Below are 26,236 nucleotides of genomic sequence, written 5' to 3' on the forward strand. Positions count from 1 at the left end.
TAATTAAAAAAAAAAAACAGAATGAGATTTTTATTTCTTTGTCTTACAGGAAAAGTCCACATAAATTCAAGTATACAACATAAATCCTTCAATTATTTAGTACATCTCACCTCTATGTCTAATCAATTTTAAAAATCAAGTAACAAAAATCTATCTCCTTGTACATGGTGAACATTTCTGAAATACAGACCAATAAAATAAACTTATTTTTTTATTCTAGTATACAAAAAGAAATTAACTGAAATCACCTCAAAGTTCTCCACACAAAGACAACATTGTATCCTGTATATAAATATCCTTCCAGTTCTTTTCCCAAGTAAATTTATACATATATTTCTATATTTTGTTAACATGAAATAATATGAAGAAAAAAGTTTTCCCTGACCCTTTTAGAGTCCCTGGCTGGGTCTGAAAATAAAATGCACAAAGATTAACAGGAATAAAGCATCTGAATTTTATTGAATTCATCCTGTCCACAGGAGCCTTCACAAGAGAATGAAGACTCCCCAAGAATCAGGAAGCTTTTATATTTGTGAAGAATTGGCAAGACAAAGGGGTTGGGGCTCCAGGTAGTTAGCGATGAAGAAGTAACTAGGAAATTAAGGGTTAGCTTAAAAAGGTTTGCAGATTCTCTAAATTGGTACAAATGCCTTTCTCCAGTAAAAGGATAATTTATTTCCTGCCTTTAAGGTAAAAAAGCGAAAGCTTTTCCAGTGTTTACTGCTTCTTGATTGCCTTCAGCTCAAAATGATTTTTAGGTCAAATCACGGGGTGACATATTCTATTTTCCTTCATTATATGTTTAATTTTTCCTGAATCTTTTCTTCTTGACAAATAGAGTTTTTAATCATAGTTAGTATAACATAATTTGTTACCCGCCCCTTATTTTGGGACTTGTAAAATGCTCCCTATGTTTTGCAATTACAAACAATATTGTTACAAGTTCTTTACTCACTTGCCTGATTATTTCCTGAGGATAAATTCTTGAGATAAAGCGCATATATTTTGCAAGGTATATTCTTTTTAATACATTTGATACATAATATCATGGGAAGCTTCATTTCCCACGATATACACCACAGAGTGCTAAAGTAACAGAGGAGGTGGAGACTGATCCGGTTTGCAGACTCAGGCCTTTTTACTGACCGAGAGCTCCCTCCACTACATAAGGAGGCAGGTCCATGCAAGAAAAGAAAACTCACAAGGTAAGAATAAGCCCCGCCTTGTATTGTGATAGAATCACCAACCTCTTGCGTCCCTTCACCTTAACTGTACACAAGTCATGTAAAGAAAGGGTTATTGATTTTCCCTTTAGTGATGCTTTTTTTTAAATTCGAAGATATGCAATGCCCTCAATTAAGTGAAGTTTGATTATATACATACCTCTCAGATTTCCCAATACCCTATAATATTTCAGATTCAACATTCATCTTGTCTTGAATATATCAAGTTCCCTAACTTTTATGCATCAGGTTAGGAGGAAATCAAGGTTCTCTCACAAAGGTGGTAGGGTGTGGGGTGGTGAGAGAGAAGAAAACCCCATATATAGTACGAAATGTAGTTTATGGCAGGTTGTTTTCTGTCACAAGACCATTTTTACCAGGAGAATAGAGGAAACACCCAGCACTTACACAAACCAGGCTCTAGAGCAGCGATGGTAACCTCTGCTCAGGAGCAAAGAAGAAAAATATCTACTCACAAGGCCATCTACCCATTTGGACCATTCTGACCCACATATTCTATTACAGATTCAGTTATAAGTGCTAGAAAAACATGGTCTCTGAAATTACTGTAAAAATGACTCGTTTCTCATTTGCCTTCAGCTTTAGTTACAAAATTATCCCGATATTGAAATTTTTATGTAATCAAAACCAATCACTTTCCTTTAGCATTTCTGATTATGAGGTCATACTTGGAAAAACTTTTGCTCTACCAAGATTGTATAATACAAGTTTACCAATGCTGTTACTTTTTGACATTCAATTTGTTAATCTAGTTATAATTTGAATATATGATACAAGAGAGTGCTGCATATTTTTTCTTCCTCTTTTACTATTTTTCCCCAATATTTTTTTTTAAATTCTTAAGCGTTTATTATAAACTAGTTTCACAGCCTACAAGGAAGTAAAAGTAAAATGCACAGCCTGACGGGAAACAGGCAGGGAGATGAGGAGGGCCAAGATGAGTCTAGGGCCTTGGTGGGCCCATGGGGGGGGGGGGGGGGACGACATACTGCATCCCCAGGAGGGGCATGCCCATCAGAGTTCCTCATCCAGGAGGGATCCCCATCGGGGGTCCCCATGGGAAGCCTCATGCCAGGTGGTGGGCCCATCGTGCCTGGAGGGGGTGTCCCTTGGCCAGTAGGTGGGGAGGACCCCCACGGCCGGACGGGTACTGGGCCGGAGCCCCAGCAATGCTGGCAGTGGCAGCAGCTACAGCGACAGCCACAGTGCCTCCTCCCTGTGGGGTCATCACCTGCTGGAATGGCCCACCAACTCCTCAGACAGGCCCTGCAAGCCCAGCAGGAGTCTAGGGCATTGGAACACCAGCTGGAATTCCTCTACCAGCAGCCCTGCCGATCCCTGGGCTCCCGGCAGCTCCAGCAAGTGGCACTCAGGCAATGCCAGTATCTTTGGGAGGAGGTCCATCTACTGTCACTGAGACCAGGTTCTCCCCACAAAGCAGCACCAGACCGAGGACTCACTTCTCTTTTCTTTCTGCTTGTTTTGAGTTCTTTGGCTTGATCTTCCTGAACCCATCACAGTCACAGAGGACCAAATTTATATCATTGTCAAAAGCCTTGAAGGTGCCAATGAAGATCCGGCCGTCTTGTAGGATGCACCTCCATCCTGTAGTCGATTGTGCTGCAGCATCTTGCTGTTATTGCCCGTAGTCATGGTGGTGGTTCTGATGGCTCCGATTCCTGCCAGATTGCCCTCGTTAGAGGCCTAGACACCTGCCACTAGTCTGCTTCCTGCGGCCCTCCTCAAGATAACTTTTAAAAGATCACATATTTTCCCCAGTGATTTGACACACAAGAGATATAAAATGCTAAAATTCGGGACACCTAGGTGGCTCAGTGGTTGAGTGTCTGCCTTTGGCTCTTGTCGTGATCTTGAGGTCCCGGGATCGAGTCCTGCATCGGGCTTCCTGCAGGGAGCCTACTTCTCCCTCTGCCTATGTCCCTACCTCTCTCTGTGTGTCTCTTGTGAATAAATAAATAAAATCTTAAAAAAAAAAAAAAAAGGAATTTCTAAAACAATAAAATAAAATTTTTTAAATAAATAAAATGCTAAAAATTTATTAAATTCTGCTAAAACAAAGTCTGCTGTGCCAGGTAAATGTTGCATGTTTCAAAGCTACAATTATAGTACCTTTACCAGCCTTGAATTTAGCAGAATTTCAGAATTGTTAATAAAATGATGTTAGATTTTATTCACATTTTCAGAAACATAAAAGTTTAGATTAGATCCTTCTAGCCCTTTATGCTTTTATGTACCTGTCCATAAAGTCCCAGAAATTCTATAGTATTTTTTTTAATGTTTTATTTATTTATTCATTAGGGACAAAGAGAGAGAGAGGCAGAGACACAGGCAGAGGGAGAAGCAGGGTCCATGCAGGGAGCCTGACGTGGGACTCAATCCTGGGACTTGATCCTGGGACTCCAGGATCACGCCCTGGGCTGAAGGCAGCACTAAACTGCTGAGCCAATTCTATAGTATTTTAAAATGTATATTAATATCATAGTAAGTACATCAGTCTATGAACTGATTTTTTTATTCAACAGCATTTTTTGATATAGATGTAATTCACTCAGACTACATAATATTTCATCAAGAATCTATTTTCTTCTTTTTTTATGATACATGTTTCAAATACAAAGTGAAAATGACAGGTATATATCTGGAATCCATTTTTGTATACAGTGAGAGCTAAATGTAATTGTATGAATTGCACATGAATATGCAATTATCCCAACACCAGTGAATAATTCATCCTTCAGCTACTCCACAGATTGGAATTAACACAAAGAGAAGAGCCCATGTCCTTTCAATGCCATCTTGGAGCATTAATGGGCCCACCAAGGAATATTTCATTCCGTAAGGAATATACCTTTCTTTTTTTTTTTTAATTTTTATTTATTTATTTATGATAGTCACACAGTGAGAGAGAGAGAGGCAGAGACATAGGCAGAGGGAGAAGCAGGCTCCATGCACCGGGAGCCCGATGTGGGATTCGATCCCGGGTCTCTAGGATCGCGCCCCAGGGCAAAGGCAGGCGCCAAACCGCTGCGCCACCCAGGGATCCCGGAATATACCTTTCTTCGATTTACTATCTACTACTGATTAAGGTTCACATTATATAAAATAATATGTAACTTGTAGATTTCTTTTCGTCTGGTAATTATACAAATACTGCCTTATAGGAGATTAACAAGTTTTGCATATAAAAATCTTACTCCAACATTCTTCAGTTGCCCAAATGCTCCTAGAACCAGTCTTACCATCTTGCTAATTTCCTCATCGATAAATAAATCTCTGATGTTAAAAAGAAAACCACAAGCCTAAATGATGTCACTAAGGCTGAGTCCCAACCTGGGGCTTAATAACCAATCTAATTCTAGTTTCAACCTTCCCCCAAGGAAGATGAGGTCATCTGCATGATAAGACCTGCTGCTCTTCCTCCTAAGGGAAAGCTACCTCGCCTGAAAGGATCCTTTTCTTCTGCTAACAACTTCCTTGCCCCACCTTTCTTCTTATAAAAAGCTTCCATTTAGTACAACCCCTCAGAGCTCCCCTCTACTTGCTAGGTGGCATGCTGCCTAATTCATGAATTGTTTAATAAAGCCAATTAGATATTCAAATTTACAAGGCTGAATTTTGTTTTTTAACACTCTACTTACAATACTACATTTTCACGTTTATACACATTTATTCAGGTTTTATCTTATTTCCTTCAATAAACGTTCCTAATATATGGAACACTGCACTGAGGTTCAGATATCCTCCATGCTAAAAATGCTCCTCAGATTGCTTCACTTTTAGAATCTGTACCACCAAAGTAAGCACAATTATTAAAAATTTAACTGAATAGAATGACTTGATTGTTCTACTTCTGAGCTTATATAACCTAGATGTTAAATTCAGAAGTAAGAAGAAATGTATTTTCAGCTAGTGAAAAATACTGTTATTGAGTTGATGGAGGCTAAGAAAAACATACATCATATTTCAATTACAGGTATCAGTATGTTGAAAAATTGGTTCTTCTTTTGCCCCGATTTAATGATTTATTTTAAACATTTAAACAGTTTTATTGATAAATAATTTTATTTTAAGCTATATAATTCACTCATTTAAAGTATACAATCAAGGGCTGATTAGTATATTCTTAGAGGTACACAACTATCATCACAATCTAAGATTTTATTTATGTATTTATTTATTTATTTACATATTTGAGAGAAAGAGCTGAGGGGAAGGGCAGAGGGGGAAGAAGAGAGAATCTTAAGCAGACTCCATGCTGAGCGTGGAACCCCTACACAAGGTTCAATCTAACAACCTTGAGATCATGACCTGAGCATAAGTCGAAAGTCAGTTACCTAACCAACTGAGCCATCTAGGTGCCCCTATCACCACTATCTAATTTTACAACATTTTGTCACCTAAAAGAAACCCTATATCTGGGATGCCTAAGTGGTTCAGTGGTTGAGCATCTGCCTTTGGTTCAGGGTGTGATCCCAGGATCCGCAGATCGACTTCCACATCCAGCGCCCCACAGGGAGCCTGCTTCTCCCTCCGCCTAGCCTATGCCTAGCCTACGTCTCTGTGTCTCTCATGAATAGATAAATAAAATCTTTTAAAAAAGAGAGAGAGAGAGAGAGAGAGAAAGAAAGAAAAGAAAGGAAAGAAAGAGAAAGAAAGAAAGAAAGAAAGAAAGAAAGAAAGAAAGAAAGAAAGAAAGAAAGAGAGAGAAAGAAGAAAGAAAGAAGGAAGAAAGAAATCCTGTATCCATCCATTAACATTCACTCCATATTTCCCTGTCACCTCTAGTCCCACTAATCTGCTTTCAGTATCTACAGATTTTTCCTAGTCTGGACATTTCATATTAGTGTAATTATACAATACTTGATCTTTCATGACTTGCTTTTTCACTTAGCATGTCTTCAAAAAACAAGTTGATGATGATGTATCAGTATTCTACTTTCATTGCTAAATAATATTCCATTGTATGGATAAAACACATTTTGTTTACCATTTTGTTAGTTGATGAGTACATGTTATTTCCACTTTTTGAGTACTTTTTAAAAGATTCATTTACTTTAGAGAGAGTGAGAAAGAGAAAGAGAGATGGGGGGAGGGGCAAAAGGAGAGGGAGAGAATGAGACTCTCAAGCAGACTCCCTACTGAGCACAGAGACAGAAGAGGGGCTTGATCCCACAACCCTGAGATCATGACCTGAGTCAAAATCAAGAGTCAGATGCCAACCTTCTAAGCCACCCAGGTGCCCCCACTTTTTGGGTATTTTGAATAATGTTGCTATTAACCTTCATGTACAAGTTCTTATGTAAACATATATTTCATTTCTCTTGGGTATATACCTAGGTAATTGCTGAGTCATATGGTAAGTTTATATTTGACATTTCAAAAAGCTGACAATTTTTCCAAGTGGCTATGTGATTTTACATTCTTATCAGCAATGTAGGAGGGTTCCAATTTCTCAACATCTTGACCAGCACTTCTTCTTAGTGGGTGTGATGGTATCACACTGTGGTTCGGACTTCCATTTGCCTGATGAGTAAGGATGTTGAGCAACTGGTTCAGTACTTAATGGCCATTTTTATATCTTCTTCAGAGAAACGTTAACCCAAGTTCTTTGGCCATTTTTTAAATGGGCTATTCGTCTTTTTATTATTGAGTTTCATAATGCTGCAACTAGGTAAAATCACTAGGTAAAACTATTTTCAAATGAAAATCTTATAGCTACTTTTAATACTTTCTCCTCTCATTCAAATCATAATTAGTAAAATCAATTCAAATTTAATTTCCCGGGCAGCCCGGGTGGCTCAGAGGTTTAGCGACACCTTCAGCCCAGGGTGTGATCCTGGAGGCCCAGGATTGGGTCCCACATCGGGTTCCCTGCATGGAGCCTGCTTCTCCCTCTGCCTGTGTCTCTGCCTCTCTCTCTCTCTGTCCCTCATGAGTAAATAAATAAAATCTTAAAAAAAAAAACACACACACAAATTTAATTTCCCCAGTAAATCCAACACAACATTCTATGTTCCCTGAACAATGACATAAAAGCTAGACCATTTAAAAAAAAAGTAAATGAAATTTCAAAAATTAATAAAAAGACACTTAGTATCCTTTAAGCTTTTTCATCAAAGTTAAATCTCTCTTTTTGGGGAGAAAAGGCATGAAAGTAAACAGACCAACTGTCACACTCTGGGAGGTACCATTTATATAATCTATAGTCTGGATGGTGTCCACTGGAGTTATAAACACAAGACTCCAGTGGACACCACCACCAGGTTTCTAGGAAATCTACTGCTAAATATTGTTGACCATATGATCAGCTGTGTTTCTTACTAAAGAAAACTGTTCACCAAAACAAATTCTACCCAAAGGATGAAAATAGCCATTCTCACTTTGATCTCAGTGATCAAAGAAGAGGGAAGGTGTGGGCTGCTGCAGCTGCTATGGCTGCAGAGCAAAAACAGCCCAGAAATCAACAGGTACCCCCAAATACACTGCACTGCCAACCTCAACCCTAGGTCTATCACCAGTGCTATAGAATCAAAACAAAGGAATGTCACCACTTTTTCTTCACTCAAGTCCTGTTCCTTTAGACAGAGATCTACAAAGCTTTAAAAAAAAAAAAAAAAAAAAAAAAGGACAGCACCAACAAAATATATAATTATTCTATTAAGTCAGATACATGCTTAGACTTATGACAAAGCCTTCCTCAACCAAAACTATAAACTTTCTTTCCTATCATCTGTAGAGCTTGGGTGATTTTCTATTCTTTGTGCTTTTCTATGTTTTTTCAAATCTTAAAAAATGATCGTGCACTATTTTTAGTAATTAGGGAAAAATATATATTTTGAGCAACTGAAGTTCAAATTCATGAAGGGAGTATTCAAATATTAATTTAAGGAAACACCCTCTGATTACCCCCTCTTCCACCACACACACAGCTTACAATAGTTCCCTGGAATCGTGCAAGAACAGTGTATTATTTTTAGTCCTTTCCATGTGAGGAAGTTAGAATACATCACTACATAATGCGTTTCTAATGTAATTTTAGACCTTTTCGAACTCTTCCAAATTTTCACTACTTTGAAAAAGGCAATATTTAAATGCTGTAGTTGCTCTAATTTTATCTTTTCTGTTTCTTACACTGACAACAAACTTCAAAGCTATTTTAAGTTTTGAACTTAAAATACCTGTAATAATATAATCCTGAATTGTTTTCAAACTTGTTATCTTATATATACATTTATGATCACAACCTGATTTTTAATATATCTACTTATTTGCTGAAAATAGGTTTATTCCTTTATTGAAAGGAATTGGCTCCCACAGGTGGAAACCAGTAGACACTATCATGAGTTCTTGATACCAGCCCCATTTCCATCTTTGGGGGATCTGAAAAAGCAGTACACAGGGCCCTTGTGCATGTCCAGCAAGCTATATGCCAAGTATTTCCTTAGCTTTATATGAAAGATGGAAAGTGGGATGCCCAGGTGGCTCAGTGGTTGAGTATCTGTCTTTGGCTCAGGTCATGGTCCCAAGGTCCTGGGATCAAGTTCTATATTGGGCTGCCACGAGGAGCCTGCTTCTCCCTCTGCCTATGTCTCTGCCTCTCGTGAATAAAAATAAAATCTTTTAAAAAAAAAAGAAAGATGGAAAGTGAAGGTCCATTAAAATAAACGGATTCACTGGAAAGGTACTTCCTTTTACCCTAATTCTACATTGTAATTAGAAATTGGGATTAACGGGCACCTGGGTGGCTCAGTCAGTTAAGCGTTCTGCCTTGGGCTCACGTCATGATCCAGGAATCCCATGTGGGAGCCTGCTCGGTGGGGAACCTGCTTCTCCCTCTCCTCCCCGCTCATGCTCCCTCACTACCTCTCTCTCTCTCTCTCAAATAAATAAATAAAATCTTAAAAAACAAAAAGGAAAAAATTAGGATTAAAATTTAAAAAGGTAACCAACTCTGCAAAAGTAAATAAATAAAACTGGAAAAGGTAGCAAGGGATGGACTACAATCTAAAAAAGTAATCCACTAAATGAAAGGGTTAATTTAGTAAATTAAATTTTAATTTTCACTCACAAACATCTAGGAGCACCGTACTGTAGCCACTATTAGGAGTTAGACACATAAAGCCATACAATTTATGATCTCAAAGATGATATCTGAGACTAAATTATAGATTTTAAATAACTTACAACTGTTTACTACAATGTTGCTAAGTCACATCTTTTTTTTTTTTAAGATTTTATTTATTTATTCATGAGTGACACAAAGAGAGAGGCAGAGACATAGGCAGAGAGAAAAGCAGGCTTCCCTCAGGGAGCCCGATGTGGGACTCGATCCCAGGACCCCAGGATCACGACCTGAGCTGAAGGCAGATGCTCAACCACTGAGACACCCAGGTGCCCCACACATCTTTTTTTTTTTTTCTATTTATTTGTGAGAGCAAGCAAGAGACCACGAGTAGGGGTAGGAGGGGCTGTGGAAGAGGGAGAAGCAGACTTCCCTCTGAGCAGGGAGCCTGATGTGGGGCTCGATCCTAGGACTCTAGGATCATGACACGAGCCCAAGGCAGACTCTTAACTGACTGAAACACCCAGGTGCCACAAGTCACATCTTTTTTTTATCCTGCTTATAAGTTTGTAAATTTGGATCAAAAGTCCAACTGGGGCACCTGTGTGGCTCAGTTGGTTGAACATACAACTCTTGATTTCTGCTCAGGTCATGATCTCAGGGTCCTGGGATAGAGGCCCTGTAGAGCTCCATGCTCAATGTGGAGTCTGCTTGAGGATTCTCTCTCCCTCTGCCTCTGTCCCTGCTCTCCTTCATGTGCACATGTTCTCTTTCTCTAAAATCAATAAATAAATCTTAAAAAGTAAAAAAATCCAGCCAAAGCTTGCATGCCTGTTAGCAAGCAGTACACCAAGCATTCTCCAGGCAGACCTGCCATGCAAGCTGGAGACACTGACTGCCTGAATAAATAGGCAAAGGAACAAATGGAGGTCAGCAGTACTCCCATCTGCTCCCAACAACCACACCTGATCTGAGAACCACGCTGTTCTAAGAGCACCAACAACTCGATATGCAACTAGGAGCCAACAACAAGAGCCGAAAAGGACTCAAAGCCAGTTCAGCAGAAGGAAGTGTTCGAGACAGCAGAGAAACTAAGGAAAAAGGAGAGTTAGAGGAAAGTAGAGAAAAGGAAAGAACAAATATTCCCTCCCTTCCTCATTTGGGGAAGGTTCTAATGCCCTCTCCAGACCACTTTCTCTAGACAGCATCCTACTCCCAAATGACTCAAAAAAACATAAAATAATGTGTATACAGAGAAAGAATAAGAAAACAAATGTGACAAAATGTTAAAAATGGATTAGAGATATACAAAAGTTCTATTATTCTTATACCCTTTGGCTAAGTTTGAAATTATTGCAAAATAAGAATGTTTTTAAAAGACAACTTAGATGACCCTGGAGCAAAGGGCAAAGAGAGGTCAAATGAGAGCAGCCACAGACCTCAGGCACCCATTGACCAGCCAGTGCCAATGGAGAATGCCAAGCCCTTGGGGTCACGGGCACATCAACAGATCCAGCCATCGAAAGTGCTTTGGTGGCAGAGACAGTAGGACAGAAGTTAATGCAAAAACAAGTAGATGAGGCTGTCAACCAGAAGGCAATTCCCAGAGGAGGGCTCCATCTCCTTGGAACTTTTTCCAGCACCTACGTGCTGTTGGAAGGAGGGTTGGGGTGACCTTTGAGAAGGAAAATGTAGGCCTGATACAGAGTTTAAATTTTTACTTGACTGGGCACTTACCCTTCCCACGAAAACCTGCGTCACTCCAAGAGAGACTATTTGAAATGTAAACAGATGATATGATCATTTATTGACCACTTAATGTTTTCTTCTGTCATCTTTGGGGATGAGAGTTCCAGAGCAAAGTGAGAACAGTTGAAAAGAACAGAACCTCATTTTCACATAAAACATAAAGCATGACTCAAAACCTTCTCAGTAAGAAAATCAACAGCAGGACTTGCTGTATCTTCAGAAAAAAAAAAAAAAAAAGAAAGAAAGAAAAAAAAGAAACTACCCTAACAGATGCTATTTTTCTTGCCCACAGACACAGCAAATCAGACAGCGCTGGAAACTAAAACCAAAGCCTGTATCTTCTCAAATTCTTTCCTTAAGCAAAGCAAATTGTACTTCTTCACGTTATTTAAAACAAACAACAATGGAATGTCAGATGGGCAAGAGATAGAGGCAGCTCTTATTTCGTTTTGCCGGTTTTTAATCTAAAAAAAAAAAAAATCCTTTCCCTATTGAAGGGCTTTCCTATTTCCAACACAAAGCTTGTACCTGTTCTACTCATCACCCTTTCTCACTGCCCTATCTGTAGTATGATGTCGGAGAATGCATGGTGGCACACAAAGCAGAAGGCTGGGTTTCCATCCCAGGTGTGCCTGTCACTTGCAAGCAGTGACACATCAGACCATTCACTCACTGCTGGGGATCTCAGTGTCCCCATGCACACAAACAGAGAAGGGATACAAATCATAGAAAGCAGAAAGTTGGTTGCCAGGGGGTGGGGAGAGAGGGCAGTGGGGAGTTATTGCTGAATGAGTCCAGAGTTTCCACTTTCCCAGATGAAAGAGTTCTGGAGACAGACGGTGGTGATGGTTGCACAACAATGTGAATGTACTTAATGCTGCTAAAACGTATGCTGAAAAGTGGTGAAGGTGGTAACTTTCATGTTAGGTGTATTTTATCACAATAGAAAGAAACGGGGAGGAGGGAGAAAAAAAAAGCACACACACAGACAAAGAGCCAGAGGACAGGTAACCATACCTTCCCTGTCTACCTCACACGGAAGTTATGAGGAGGAAATGAGCTCCATTCTGTAAAATAACCTTTTTGGCTGAAGTACCACATAAATGTGGTGCTGATGTTGTTAAGAGTTAAGTGATAGGGCCCAAGGACTTCCCATTAGACAGACCACTGCATTCCTGCTATTTGGCAGCTGGGTATGGTTTCAGTTTGTCTCTCAAAATAGGAATGTAGATATTTTCAAGATGCAGAGTAAACACAGGTTTTCGGTGTCACACTACATGGGGTAGGGGCAGGGAGGGGTGATTATCATGTCTTCTAAAACATTACCAACTACAACAAAGAGTAGCCAAAAGAGGAATTTTTAAAAAGCAATGCTGAAAAAAAGTTTTCCTTACATTTGGCTCACCATCCATGAAGGAGAGAAAAAAAATAAAGGCTACCTGAAAGTCATTTTTTTTTTTTTAAGTTACATAATGTGTTTCTCCTATCGGTTCCCTAGTCAGAATTTAAAACTCATCATAGCATGATTATCGCTTTACTTTTAGTTGTGGTAAGTAGATATGAGCTTTTTAAGGTCAGGAATTCTGTGTCCTAGCACAGAGATGCTCAATGAGTTTTTGATGAATAAATGACATTGTATTTTTGCTTAAAGATTATCCACGAGAAAGAAAAAAAAAAAAGATTATCCACGAGAGACACAGAGAGAGAGAGAAAGGCAGAAACAAGCAGAGGGAGAAGCAGGCTCCATGCAGGAAGCCTGATATAGGACTCGATCCCGGGATTCTGGGATCCTGGGGTCATGACCTGAGCCAAAGGTAGATGCTCAACCACTGAGTCACCCAGGTGCCCTGACATTTGTATTAATTCTGCATTAGTATCCTTCTGCCAAATACATTCTCAACACCTTACCTTTTATATCTTGTATGTAGATGGAAAATACTCATGAGTATGTTATCATGGGAGTCCTTCATTTATAAACAAGTAGCCCTCAGTAAATATTAGGTAAGACAAACCAGAAGGGGATGCATATAAGTACTCAAGTAATTAAAGTTTAATTTTCTTTAGCTCCTCAACGTGTGGCTGTTTTCAGAGTGTGCTATGATAGCACAGTCTATGATAGCAAGCAGGCACACAGAGTGGTTTTGCTATACAAGGATGCTATTGCTTTAAAAACAAAGAAACAAAAACCCCTAAGCTAACATTAAGGAGGGGGTAATGGCACATAAATGCTATATATTCAGACTCGGTTTGCTGGAGCACAGAAAGGCTCAAATTCTGGCCCGTCCAGTGCTCAAGAAGACAATGGGTATATAATCCCAAAGCACAAAAGAAATTCGAGTCTTGTTCCCATACTTCCCTGTTTCCTAAAATACAGTCAGTCATCTATAAGGACTTGAAATAAGATATTCTATAATCCGCTGATAGAAAAACAATCACCAACAAAGAAATCCATTCATACTACTCACATGGTCACTAAAGACTTTCCACACCTGTGGACTGATGAAATATCAAAAGTAAAGTAAATCATGCAAGAAATTCGTACCAAACTCATATCCACATAATCTGCCCCTATATGCAGTCTGCCCTTTTAAAATGAGCCAGGGGTGCCTGGCTGTCTCAGTCAGAGGAGCGTGTGATTCTTAATCTTGGGGTTGTGAGTTCGAGCCCCACGCTGGATTACTTAAAAAATAAAATAATTAAGATGAGCCAAAGACATCAGCGTAAATGTGGTATAAAAAAGTGGAAAGCATGGGGTGCCTGGGTGGCTCAGTTGGTTGAGCGTCTGACTCTTGATTCCGGCTCAGGTCATGATCTCAGAGTCATAGAATCAAACCTGGTAGAGGGGAATTTCATGCTCTCACAGAGTCTGCTTGTCCCTCCCCTCACCCCTCTAGTAAATAAGTAAATAAAATTTTTTTTAAAAGTGGAAAGCAAGTACAAAAGTTTAGGAAGATCTCTGGGCATAAGCACCCCCCCCAAAAAAAAAATCATTTTTCATGACACATGTATCCAGGAGTACACTGTAGCTTTATTTAAAAAAAAAAAAAAAAAGATGACCAGAGGGCTGCCTATATCCCAAACAATCTATGGCCAATGGACATAATACAACAGCTTTTCAAGGGGTACTTCATCTTTTTCATCTATTATAAGAAAGACCAATTAGCACACTTTTCATTGAAAATGCAAAGACTGACCATGGGTACTGGGACTCAGACATTTTTAAAGAATCCTAGTTCATTTCTTCCCCACTAAGATATGAAAATCTTAGTGGATGACACAGCAAAAAGAGAAACCACAGAGCGTCAAAATCCCCTACTTCATGACAGGCTTCAAGCTTTCTACTAATCAAATGAGAAGTTTGACACACACAAAAAAGGGAGAGGGGACATTAAAAAGTATACATTTAGTGGGTTATTTCCTATAAGTTTGTTTATAAGTCACTGCATTGGGAATCAAACATATTTTCTTTACAAGTAATGACTAACATTTCTCTATTTCTGTGCATAAACATACATACATACATAGGTACGTATATATACACATATATTAAATTCTCAGCCTCAGCTATAAAAGCCTAGTAAGGGACAGCCCAGGTGGCTCAGCGGTTTAGCGCCACCTTCAGCCCAGGGCGTGATCTTGGAGACCCAGGATGGAGTCCCACGTGGCGCTCCCTGCATGGAGCCTGCTTCTCCCTCTGCCTGTCTCTCTCTCTCTCTCTACTCTCTGTGTCTCTCATGAATAAATAAATAATCTTAAAAAAAAAAAAAGCCTAGTAAGCCTTAAATTATCAACAACTTTGGGCAGAGTATTAGAACGAGGAGCAAGGTATCATATAGGATTGAGCACACTCTCCTTGACTTCCCACCCAAGTCTCTATCCTGTGTCAATGTCATCCTATTTATTTTTTATTTCTTAAAGAATTTATTTATTTATTCATGAGACACACAGAGAGAGAGGCAGAGACACACAGGCAGAGGGAGAAGCAGACTCCTCACAGGGAGCCCGATATCTGACACAATCCCAGGACAGGAATCACACCCTCAGCCAAAGGCAGATGCTCAACCACTGAGCCACCCAGGCGTTCCCCAGTCATCTTATTTAAACACAAGTCCACACAATCCTCACAATGAAAACACTTCAGGGATCCCTGGGTGGCGCAGCGGTTTGGCGCCTGCCTTTGGCCCAGGGCGCGATCCTGGAGACCCGGGATCGAATCCCTCGTCGGGCTCCCTGCATGGAGCCTGCTTCTCCCTCTGCCTGTGTCTCTGCCTCTCTCTGTGTGTGACTATCATGAATGAATAAAAAAAATTTTTTTTAAAAAAGAAAAGAAAACACTTCAGTGGTCTGTCACCGCCCTTGCCACAGCTCCTTGGCAAGACACCCTTGGCATCTTTCTTCCTCTGACCAGCCTCGCCTCACTACAACTGCAGGACTCTCAAGCTTCTTGATGAACCCTGAAGAGAACATGGTGAAGGGGATCGGAGTATGTCACCCCCAAAGATGTCACTTTGACATAAAGACTATTTTGAGCTGAAGTTGATTAGTTCTCACCCTCCTCATTCTTGTGTAAAAGGAATAAATTTCTCTTTGTAAAGGTGTTTCCCTTTCCCACACCAGGAAGAGAAGTACTTCAAGGATAAATATCATCACCTGAGAGGACTCTTCTTTTATCTGCATAACAAAACTTACTAAACAATCCTTACTTACCATACATTTCCTATGTTACCTTCCTACAATTTAACCTTCATCCAGAAGCCTAAAACCCCTTTTTTGGCCTAGCTGCTTCTCCACATTTTATCATTCCTCATTTAAGATAGTATGCAAACAAGCAGGGTGCCTGGGTGCCTCAGTTATCCTGCGACTCTTGATTTCAGCTCAGGTCATGATTTCAGGATCATTAGATGGAGCCTCGGGTCAGGCTCCATGCTGGGTATGGAGCCTGATTATCATTCTCCCTTTGGCCCTCCTCTCTCCCACTCTTAAAAAAAAAAAGTATATAAGCCCCAAATTCTTTTTTTTTTTTTTTTTTTTTTTTATTTATGATAGGCACACAGTGAGAGAGAGGCAGAGACACAGGCAGAGGGAGAGGCAGGCTCCATGCACTGGGAGCCTGACGTGGGATTCGATCCCGGGTCTCCAGGATCGCGCCCTGGGCCAAAGGCAGGCGCTAAACCTCTGCGCCACCCAGGGATCCCATAAGCCCCAAATTCTAACCACTTTCTTAAGATATGTTTTTTTGGGGGGGGAACTCCCATGTGTATATGCAATTAAACATTTTTTTCTTCCTGCTAATCTGTCTTTTATCCATTTAATTTGCAGAGCCTAGGAAATAAGTTTAAAAGGGTAGAGGAGAAAGTTTTGCCTCTCCCTACAATGGCCTCTCATACCTCAGGGCCTTTGTATTTAATAACCCTCCTGCTACACCCAATCGATCATGCCCAGTATCTAGCAGTCACTGCCTCAATTCAGACAGGGCCTCTTTCAGAAAGCCCTGGCAGGTCAGCCTCTGCCCAGACTCCTGCCCATCACCCCAGGTTAGGTCAGTCACCCCTTCATCTTTCCTTCTCTAAACCACAGCACTTATCCCACTACATCCCAATGACTGTTTGTTTTTGTTTTTTACTAACATCAGTTTATTATCTGTATCCCCCAATAAATTCTAAGTGCCTGAATGACTATTAGTAGGCCAAGAAGTTTTCTCTGTTAAAAGAAAAAAATCCACAGGGTGCCTGGTTGGCTCAGTTGGTTAAACATCTGCCTTCAGCTCAGATCATGATCCAGGGTCATGGGATAAAGCCCCACGTCGGGCTCCCTGCTCAGTGGGGAGTCTGCTTCTCCTTCTCCCTCTGCCCATCCTCCACCCCCACTCATGTTCACTCTCTCAAATAAATAAACTAAATCTTAGAAGAAAATATCCCAACTAGTTCACTTGCAAGCAATCATGAGGCAGCACAGAAAGACCTCTGAATCAGAGCTGCCAGGGGAGGCAGGTCAGGTAGGCCAGGGATTCTTCTTCAGAGCCAAGGCCAACCAAACACCTTTACAGGTTAAGGCTCTTGCTGTTATTTTTGCTTTGTTTTGTTTTATTTGGATGGTTGGTTTGGGTCTGCTCTTTGCTTTTAATTCTGCTTTTGGTTTCTTAGTGTCTTCTAATACACTATGATGAAATCAACGGCAGCTAGGAAATTGGATAACTGGCCCCATTTTAACTTGTGTAACCTCTGTCCTCCCTCTCTACCTGTCTGTAAACTGAGGAAGTAGTATAAGAATGGCTCTTAAACCTAGCTGCCCACAGTCACCCAGGAAGCCTGTAATAACACTGTTCTCCCTCTGGAACTCAGGTAACTGCTGAGCAGCCAGGTTTGGAGACGACCAGATGGGGCAGAGTTCTGGAATCAAGTCACACCTGGGATCCAGTTCTAATTCCTCCACATACTTCCCTTGTGACCTTCAGCAATTTAACCTCTCTCTGTACTTTGGTTTACATGCTTGTTACAGCAGAGATAGTTAAGCAGTTTCAATTCAAATGCACCAATTCAAATTTACAATTAATCGAAGGGAAGATTAAGGTACCCAAGGTATGCAGAATACCAACTAGCGGCTGGCCCACTATAGATGTTTACTAAGTGATAGGGAAGTCCTCAACCTCTGTCCCGTGTATTCCTCATGGCACACTAACATTTCTCCACTACGGCCCTTAAGAGTTTCCAGAGGGCAGGGCATCTCCACCATATTCTCCACCCCATCCCCGGTGCCAACAGGGTTCCCATAACATCAGAGCAGACACTCACTAAAATACACTAACATAACCAATTTCCCTTTCCCTCCCACTACACTTAACTGTGAGCTCCTCCAAAGCAGGGACCATTTCTTATTTACTGATCTGAAACCAGCACTTAATAAAGTGCCTATCACATGCTTGTTGAACTAATTATTTTCACAATCTCTTTCCAGTTCAAGTAAACCCAGGATCTGCACTTGAGAAGATCTGGGACAGAATTAGTTGCAAGTATTCCTATGCCGTTCATGTATCTGACCACAAACTATCTGTACTTCTATGGTTGAAAAATTACCATTGTTGTAATGAAATAATGAGGTAATTTTGGAATGCTCCCCTCAACTGCTAAAAATATCTGCTCCATGAGGGCACCTATAATGTCTTCTTCAACATCATAGCCCCAGAGCCTGGCAAGAGCTTTGCAACAAATATAAATATTTAGTGAATGAACGAATGCATGCATGCATGTAAGTCCCTTATAAGTCTGGATAAGGCCGATTATCCTATTTTTAGGAATCGCTCCTAATTAAATTCAAAGTTGCTACATTTAGATCTAACAAAATGTTTAAAAATAAAAACAGCAGATGTTTGATCTCTGGGTGGCAGAGTTTCTTTTTTCAAATCCTTGATTTATTTCACACTGCAGGAAATCGACCAAAATACTGATACCCACAAAGCTCATACGTCACCCTCAGTCAGATATATTCTACATCCACAAAGATGACTATTCTGGTTGTTATTTACAAGTATTTTGACTCTTGATCTCTGAACAAATCAACTTTTAGGAATTGTTTTAGCTAATGTGATTTTTACAATAAAGGGATGAGATCAGTAACCAAATGATATGAATCACTGAAATCCTAAGACTTTTCATTTAACAAAGGCAAATCAAGAACATACCCGGTTTTGATGGGAACCAAAACTTAAACCTCTACCTTTACAAAATGTTCAAAGTTGATTCAATGATAATTCAGTAAGGATGTTCTAGCCTTGAGTGAATTTCAAAGGGGGAAAGTGGGACACAGTGACTCAGGACAGATGTTTAGGCTAAAGAATCTACGTCATCAGACAAAAATGACACCAATTCAAATGCACAATTAGAAAAGGGGTGGTCATGCAAAGGTCACTTTTTTGGTAACTCCCACTCCCTGTAAGGGGCTACAAAGACACCGGGAGAGGCTAAACCAGGGCTTCACGGTGAGATGGAAAGTCCAGGACTATCAACCCACGCTATTCTGAGAGCCTGCCAGTGCACTTAATCTTTCTTTAAGGTTTTAATCACCCTAACAAAACAACACACTATAATGAAGCCAGCAAAGGCCATATAACACACACAGTGGATCCACAGTGAGCCGTCATCACCCTTCCATTGTTCTGCAGCCCCATGCACACCTTGCAGCATCAGTAAACCAGCCATGGCATCCCGAGAAGACCACAGCCTCTGCAGCAGCAAGATTCACTATTTTCTCGGCTTCCAGCACTCACCCTCAAGAAGCCTGAAAAAAGGGGGAATGGGGGAGAGCCCTGGCCAGCTTGACATGAAGCCTTTAATAAAGACAATGTCAACTAACAAACACGGCAGGTCTCCAATGAAATTTAACTCCTATTTTTAAAATTTTCATGGCTTTCCTTAAATTAAATCCTCACAGAGCTAAACAGAACATTGCAATCAGACCCTCAAGAACAGCTTTAAAAATGCAACATACTCACAGATTTAGAGCAGCTGTAACTTTGGAGGAATGAGTCTAGCCTCACTGCAGAGATGCCTTTCCCTCTCTTCCACCAGATTTTTTAAGGCAAACAAAAAGAAGACAGTCCTCAATTTAAAGGCCAACAAAAATCCTCAGCTTCTGCTTTGTTTCTTGGTCTCCAGTGAGACTCTCAATTAAAGGGGCATAAGAAGAGAAGTGGCGGAGGCTGCGGACAAGATCCCAGAGCTTCCCAGAGCAGAATTTAAGACATGTCAGTTAAAGTGGCAGCTACCCTCACTGCCGTGGCTGACGCTTCTGCGGGAAGGGATGCCGGGAGATTTTTTTTCCCCAGTCCCTGCTGCAGCCTAATTCTGATCCATCACTGTTTAATATCCTAGGGAAACAGGCAAGACAAACACAAATGGCCTGGATTTATCAATTCTCCAGGGTCTCTTAGCGATTTTTCACCTAATCCAAGGATTCATCTCCATCTAAAGAGGGCCAACTAAGGAATAAAATGACTTCTTTTTCATTTTAAGGGAAATGTAAGAGCAGGCAGATATTCCCAGGTTAGAGCTAACTTTTATATCACAGGGACTTCTTTAAAATACTAAAATAAGGGAAAATCAAGTTCTCTGAGGTTTTTAATCTAACAGGTTAAATGCACAAAAGTTAAATTAGCAAACTGAAATACACGTATGACATGACACACCAATATAGCTCTAAATGGCACTTTAAAATTAACATTAGAGGGGCATATGGGTGGCTCAGTGGTTGAGCGTCTGCCTTCGGCTCAAGTACCGACCCCGGGGTCCTGGGATGGAATTCCCCATCAGGCTCCCTGCAGGAAGTCTGCTTCTCCCTCTGCCTGTGTCTCCGCCTCTCTCCCTGTATCTCTCATGAATAAATAAGTAAAATCTTTAGAATTAAATTAACATTAGATAAAACAATATTTGAACCGATTCTGAAGAAACTAAAAGTAGGCTTAGAGATGATCAGTGACTCTGCAACTTTCTTATCTTGAGTACTCCTCCACATACTAGAGCTGAACCATTTTTATGATGGGGTTCACCATTTTACCTGATTATAAAAGTATAAGGTAATGTAGTCTGATTATTTCCTGGTTATAAAATAATAAACTTCTTGAAGAGAAACGAAAATAAGAAATATTCACAGCCATAATCTCATAACCAGAGAAAACCATTGTTAATATTTTGCGATATTTATTTCTAGTCTTTTTCATATACATATATATATACACATACACAGTTTTCTTTAATACTACTGTTTTACATGTTGTATACTACATTTTTCAAGTGGCTTTATGACTATTTACCCATACAAGTGACCCATTTCTAAAAGTGCTCAAAAGAAAAAAAATTTAAAAGATTAAAAAATAAAAGAATAAAATAAAAGTGCTCAAAAGAATTAGCATATGCAATGACAGTCAGTCAACATATGCCTGTGTGCCCACTATGTGCCAGGCACAGGTCACAAACTAGTGTCAAGAATATACATGGCCCCCACTTCTTAGAGCTCACAGTCCAGCCGAGAAGCCAGATATTCAGCAAATGATGGCATATGTGATACCTACTGTAGTTCAAAGGAGAACTACAGACCCTTTAGAAATATGTTAAGGACTTGGTCTTCTGAAGGTCAGGGTTTCTTAAGGAATGGCAAGCCCAAATACACAATTATTAGTACAGTATATTTCACACTTACACTTTCCCATCAACATGAATATCTTTTTACCTTCTTCTAAAAAATTGTTTCTAAAGATTTTATTTATCCATTTGACAGAGAGAGAAAGGAAGAAAGCATGAGCCAGGGGGAGCAGCAGAGGGAGAAGGAGAAGCAGACTCTGGGCTCAATCTAGGAACCCTGGGATCGTGACATGAGCCGAAGGCAGGAGCTTATTAACCAACTGAGCCACCCAGGTGCCCCAAAATTTATTTATTTATTTTGGGAGAGAGATGAGATGCCTGGGTGGCTCAGCGGTTGAGCATCTGCCTTTGGCTCAGGGCGTGATCCTGAAATCTTCAATGTAAAATTAACTTAGCCATGTTCAGAATCTCATAGAGGCTAAAAGACTCCTTTGAGAAATATGACAATTTAATATGAATCTGACATGACCATAGTGAATACATGTGAAGGAAAAAAACAAAACACCGCAGAGCCAAATAAGTTATATACATGTTCCAAGTGATCAAGATCAATACCAGTAGTGATAAATCATGTTGGTAGCCAGTACTCTTGAAATGATATGATAGTAATGGCACTCTATCTCTGTGGCCTTCCTCTCCAAAACCTACAACCCCAGTCTCACCATGAGAAAAGCATCAGACAAATTCCAATATGGGGCATCCTACAAAATATCTGACTAGTACTCCCCAAAGCTTCAAGGTTATCAAAAAGAAAGAAAAACCTGAGAACCATCATAGCTAATTAAGGAAAAACAATGTAAATCTGAATAAAGTATGCATTTTAGTTAGTGATAACATATTAACATTAGTTCATTGACTATAATAAATTATGTTACTAATATAAGATGTTAATAATGGAGGAAACTGGGTGTAGGGTATATGGAAACACTGTACTATCCTCTTGAACTTTCTGAAAATCTAAAACTGTTCAAAAAATAAAATCTATTTTTTTTAATTCTCTTTCCCAAATTGAAATTAACTTAATTTTTTTCTGATCATTAGTAAAATATATTCCATAAAAATTCTGACAATGCAAAAAGGTATAAGGGGCTTTTTTGAAATTATAAATACCCTATACTCCTACCATGTTCAGATAACAAATCCCAAACAAAATAATTGTGTATATGTGTGTATTTTTCTACCATACATGGTATTTTTAGCTGTGTTAAACTCAATAATGGTCCCCAAACATGTCCAGGTCCTAATCCCTAAAACCTGTGAATGCAACCTTATGTAAAAAAAGAGCCTCTACAGGTGTAATGAAATTATGGATCTTGAGATGGAGAGATTATCCTGGGTTATCTGAGTATGCTCTAAACGCAATCACAAGTGTCCTTCCTTATAAGAGGGAGGCAGAGAGATATCTGACACAGAAGCCAGAAGATGTTGTGACTTGGGCACCTTGGTTTCAGCTCAGGTCACAGACTCTCAGTTGTGAGATCAAGCCCCACATTGGGCTCCACTCTGAATGTGGAGCCTATTTGGGATTCTCTCTCCCCTCTCCCCCTACCCTCCCACCATCACCCCTGCCGTTCATGCTTGCTCTCTAAAAAAATTTAAAAATTAAAGTTAAAAATTAAAGCTGTTTTAGAAAAGAAGAAGATGTTATGACCGTGGAAGCAGAGCAGTTTGAAAATACTTTGCTGCTGGCTTTAAAGTTGACGGAAAGGGCCATGAGCCAAGGTATACAAGAAATGCAGCCATAGAGGCTGGAAATAGGCAATAAAATGGATTCTCCCCTAGAGTCTCTCAAGGGAGCATAGTCATGACCACACCTTGGTTTTGATTCAGTGAAACGTATTTCAGACTTCTGAACTCCAGAACTCTGAGAGAATAAATCTGTGTTATTCAAACTACCAAGTTTGTGGTAATTTGTTACAACAATCAAAGGAAACGAATACAGTAGCCTTAAAGACCTATGTTTCTTCTTTTTCAGTTACCTGCACATACCCCTAGGACAATTCTTTCCATCAGCATTCTCTTTCTGGATTTGCTTTTTGGGATTAACCCTCTTTCATATATGCTCAAAATATTCCCACTTAATTCTCTTTTAATCGGGTTTATTGATCAAAACCATCACTCTTTTTTTCCCTGTTGGTGTCAGGGTTAAAACGTAACTTTCCAACACAAAGAACAATTCTTTAACTTCACTTGCTTTTAATATTTAAAAAATAAAATCTCCAACTTTTTTTCTTTACTATTAAGAACCATTTAATGTTATACATCCGCATACCCACATCCCTCCACATTTCAGTCCCTGGACTACCATCAATACCAAAACTTGGACACAGAACAAATGTCAAGGAGGAAGACTGGAAACTTCCTATAGATCCCCACCCATACCCACATTCCCTATGTCAAGCCTATCCCCGCAAACTAGAGAGAATGTGTTTGGCAAACATTTGTCAAACTATAATAGCCAGGCATGCTCACCTTATCCACGGTCTGATGAAGCAGATCTCAGAAATGGGAAAATAGGGAAATAGCCAAGGATAACAGTTACTCTTATCTCTCATATATTTGTGATTTAACTAAGTGTCTTCTTTTTTACTTTTTAAAAAAATGTTTTTATATCTTGAGGTAGCCATTATGAGGCAGTATGAAAATAATTCTATCTATCTAGACAATAAAACTGTACTGAGACTTGAGAATGTTCTTTCAAAATATATATGCTTCAAACAGTTGATCATGGAATTAATTTCCTTGTAGTAAGTACACAGAATTATTTTAATCAAAGCAAACCAATATATTATTGATTAATTTCTTTTAGATTGTGGGCAAACTTTTTAAATGGCAAAGAATCTCCTAAATCAATGGAGATCTGATACACAGAACTTTACACACACACACACACACACAGAGACAGATTTTGGTTGTTTTTTTTTTTTTTAACTGCATAGAAGTAAGGTCAAGCTACCCCTGCAGAAAATTTTCTTACTGCCAAAATAGAAACAAAAAGCTCATAACTGTATTGACTACAATGGACACTAAAACTATGCCTATACCTCTAAAAATGTTAATTCATCAGAGTTACATGGAGCTGTAACACATTTGAGCTCTAGTTATAACATCCTGCTTACAGGTAATAAAAAATACTCCTTGCTAGCCTGAATACTTTCACTCTGTACAATAATAATTAAATAAATAACAGAAATTACTTTACACAATAAAAAAATCATACACAAATTCTCAAATACATCTTCAGGGATTTTTTTAAGATTTATTTATTTACATTAGAGAAAGGGAGCATGCAAGAGCACACAAGTGGGAGGGACAGAGGGAGAAAGAGAATCTCAAGTAAACTCCATGCTGAGTGTGGGGCTCAATCTCACAACCCTGAGGTCACGACCCTGAGATCACAACCTGAGCCAAAACCAAGAGTCTGAGGCTTAATCAATTGCACCAGCCAGGTGCCCCAAATGCTCTTTAATTTTAAGCTCTTTAATTTTAAGCAATATCAGAGTCCTTTAGATTTGTTAGTGGCTAAGTCTTCAGACTATTTATTAAATGTGTAGGATACATGATACTAAACTACACATTGTACACAAATGTACCCAATGCAAATATTACTCCCACTTTGAGGAGTTCTACTCATGATGTTCTACAAACACAATGACACTAAAGGGAGACAGTGGGAAGAAGTAGCCAGAGGGAGAACCATATAGAGTGATTAATTTTCAAAACATAAGCAATGGAGATGTTTGAAGCATTTCAAAAAGCAAAGTTCTCAAGTATCTGCTGTTGGGGGGTTTTATTAATCATTTTAGGTTGCTATTTTTATTGAGATGGATGAAAGTATCCAAACAAGGCAGATAAAGATGGTAGAAAGTTAACAAAAAGTAGGCTAGCTCACTATATCCTCAAGGATTCTGATAACTCATTTACATACTTCTCAGATGAAAAGAGTGTCAGCCCCTATTTGAGAAACATGGCAAAGAGATGCCAACAATCCTGGATAGTGTTTACCACGCCCAAACAATTGGACATTACCGAATTATGTATTTGCGTTGAGTAACCAAACAGCTGTAATTAATCATCATTAAAAAAATACACACCCCAAAAGCTCCCTTTATTCACTCTTCCTTCTGAACAGTCACAATTATCATTGTTCCCTGTGCTTGATAAGTTCTCAATAAATGATGCCTGGATTTTTTTAATGCACTGAAAATCCTTGCAGTCTTCTTTGAGTACTCATCTACATTTTCCGACTAGTACATTAATTCAACAAATTCATGAATCCGGGGCAGCCCAGGTGGCTCAGCGGTTTAGCGCCACCTTCAGCCCAGGGCATGATCCTGGAGACCCAGGATCAAATCCCACATCGGGCTTCCTGCATGGAGCCTGCTTCTTCCTCTGCCTGTGTCTCTGCCCCTCCCTCTCTCTCTCTCTCTCTCTCTCTCTGTACCTCTCATTAATAAATAAATAAAATCTTAAAAAAAAATTCATGAATCCGACAAATACGAATGGAGCATTTTTACCATATGCCAACCGCGGTGCTTGGGTGCAGGGCACACCATGATAAGCAGCACAGACCAGTCCCACCCTCATGGAATTTAGAGAACAAAGGAACAGATGGCCAAAAGCAAGCAACAACTAAGTACAAAATGACAAATCAAGTGAGAAAAACAAACAGGATGGCAAGCTAGGGAAGTGGGAGAGGAGTAACCTATTTAGGGGGGCATCATTAAGAAAGGCAGGAAGACATTCAAGCTGGTAGGTAAGGATGATCAGTTAGAAGCCCTGGGAGGAGTGGGAAGAAGTCACTCTAGTCTCAGACACTAGCTCAAATCTAGGGCAGCAAAGGGCTAATTCAGTCAAAACCCTGAAGTAGGTTTGTGGCTGGAGAGCAGTGAATGAGGGTGGGGGTTGCCCTAGACTAGGTTTTATACCTGCATGTGGGGGCCTGGCCACCTCAAGTCTTGTGGACCATGGTAGATTGGGGGCTTTATCCGCAGATACACATAAACTCATGGACAGATACTAGGTAA

At 39.7% G+C, this 26,236-nt stretch overlaps 1 protein-coding gene and 1 pseudogene across 9 annotated transcripts in view; both read right to left on the reverse strand.

The window, feature by feature from the left end:
- Positions 1-26,236, reverse strand: part of TTC39B (tetratricopeptide repeat domain 39B) — a 131,011-nt gene that overhangs the window by 55,481 nt on the left and 49,294 nt on the right. For 2 of the 9 annotated variants that reach the window (XM_077912015.1, XM_077912011.1), the window contains exon 1: positions 19,565-19,850. The exons of the other annotated variants lie outside the window; for them this stretch is intronic. The gene's annotated coding sequence lies outside the window, so the exon portion shown is untranslated. Of the gene's footprint in view, positions 1-19,564; positions 19,851-26,236 lie in introns of those variants that run through there. 9 annotated transcript variants of the gene reach the window in all.
- Positions 3-3,781, reverse strand: LOC144322228 (small nuclear ribonucleoprotein-associated protein B' pseudogene; annotated as a pseudogene).

The sequence above is a fragment of the Canis aureus genome, chromosome 10 (genome assembly GCF_053574225.1).
Source record: "Canis aureus isolate CA01 chromosome 10, VMU_Caureus_v.1.0, whole genome shotgun sequence".
In the NCBI taxonomy this organism is placed as follows: domain Eukaryota; kingdom Metazoa; phylum Chordata; class Mammalia; order Carnivora; family Canidae; genus Canis; species Canis aureus.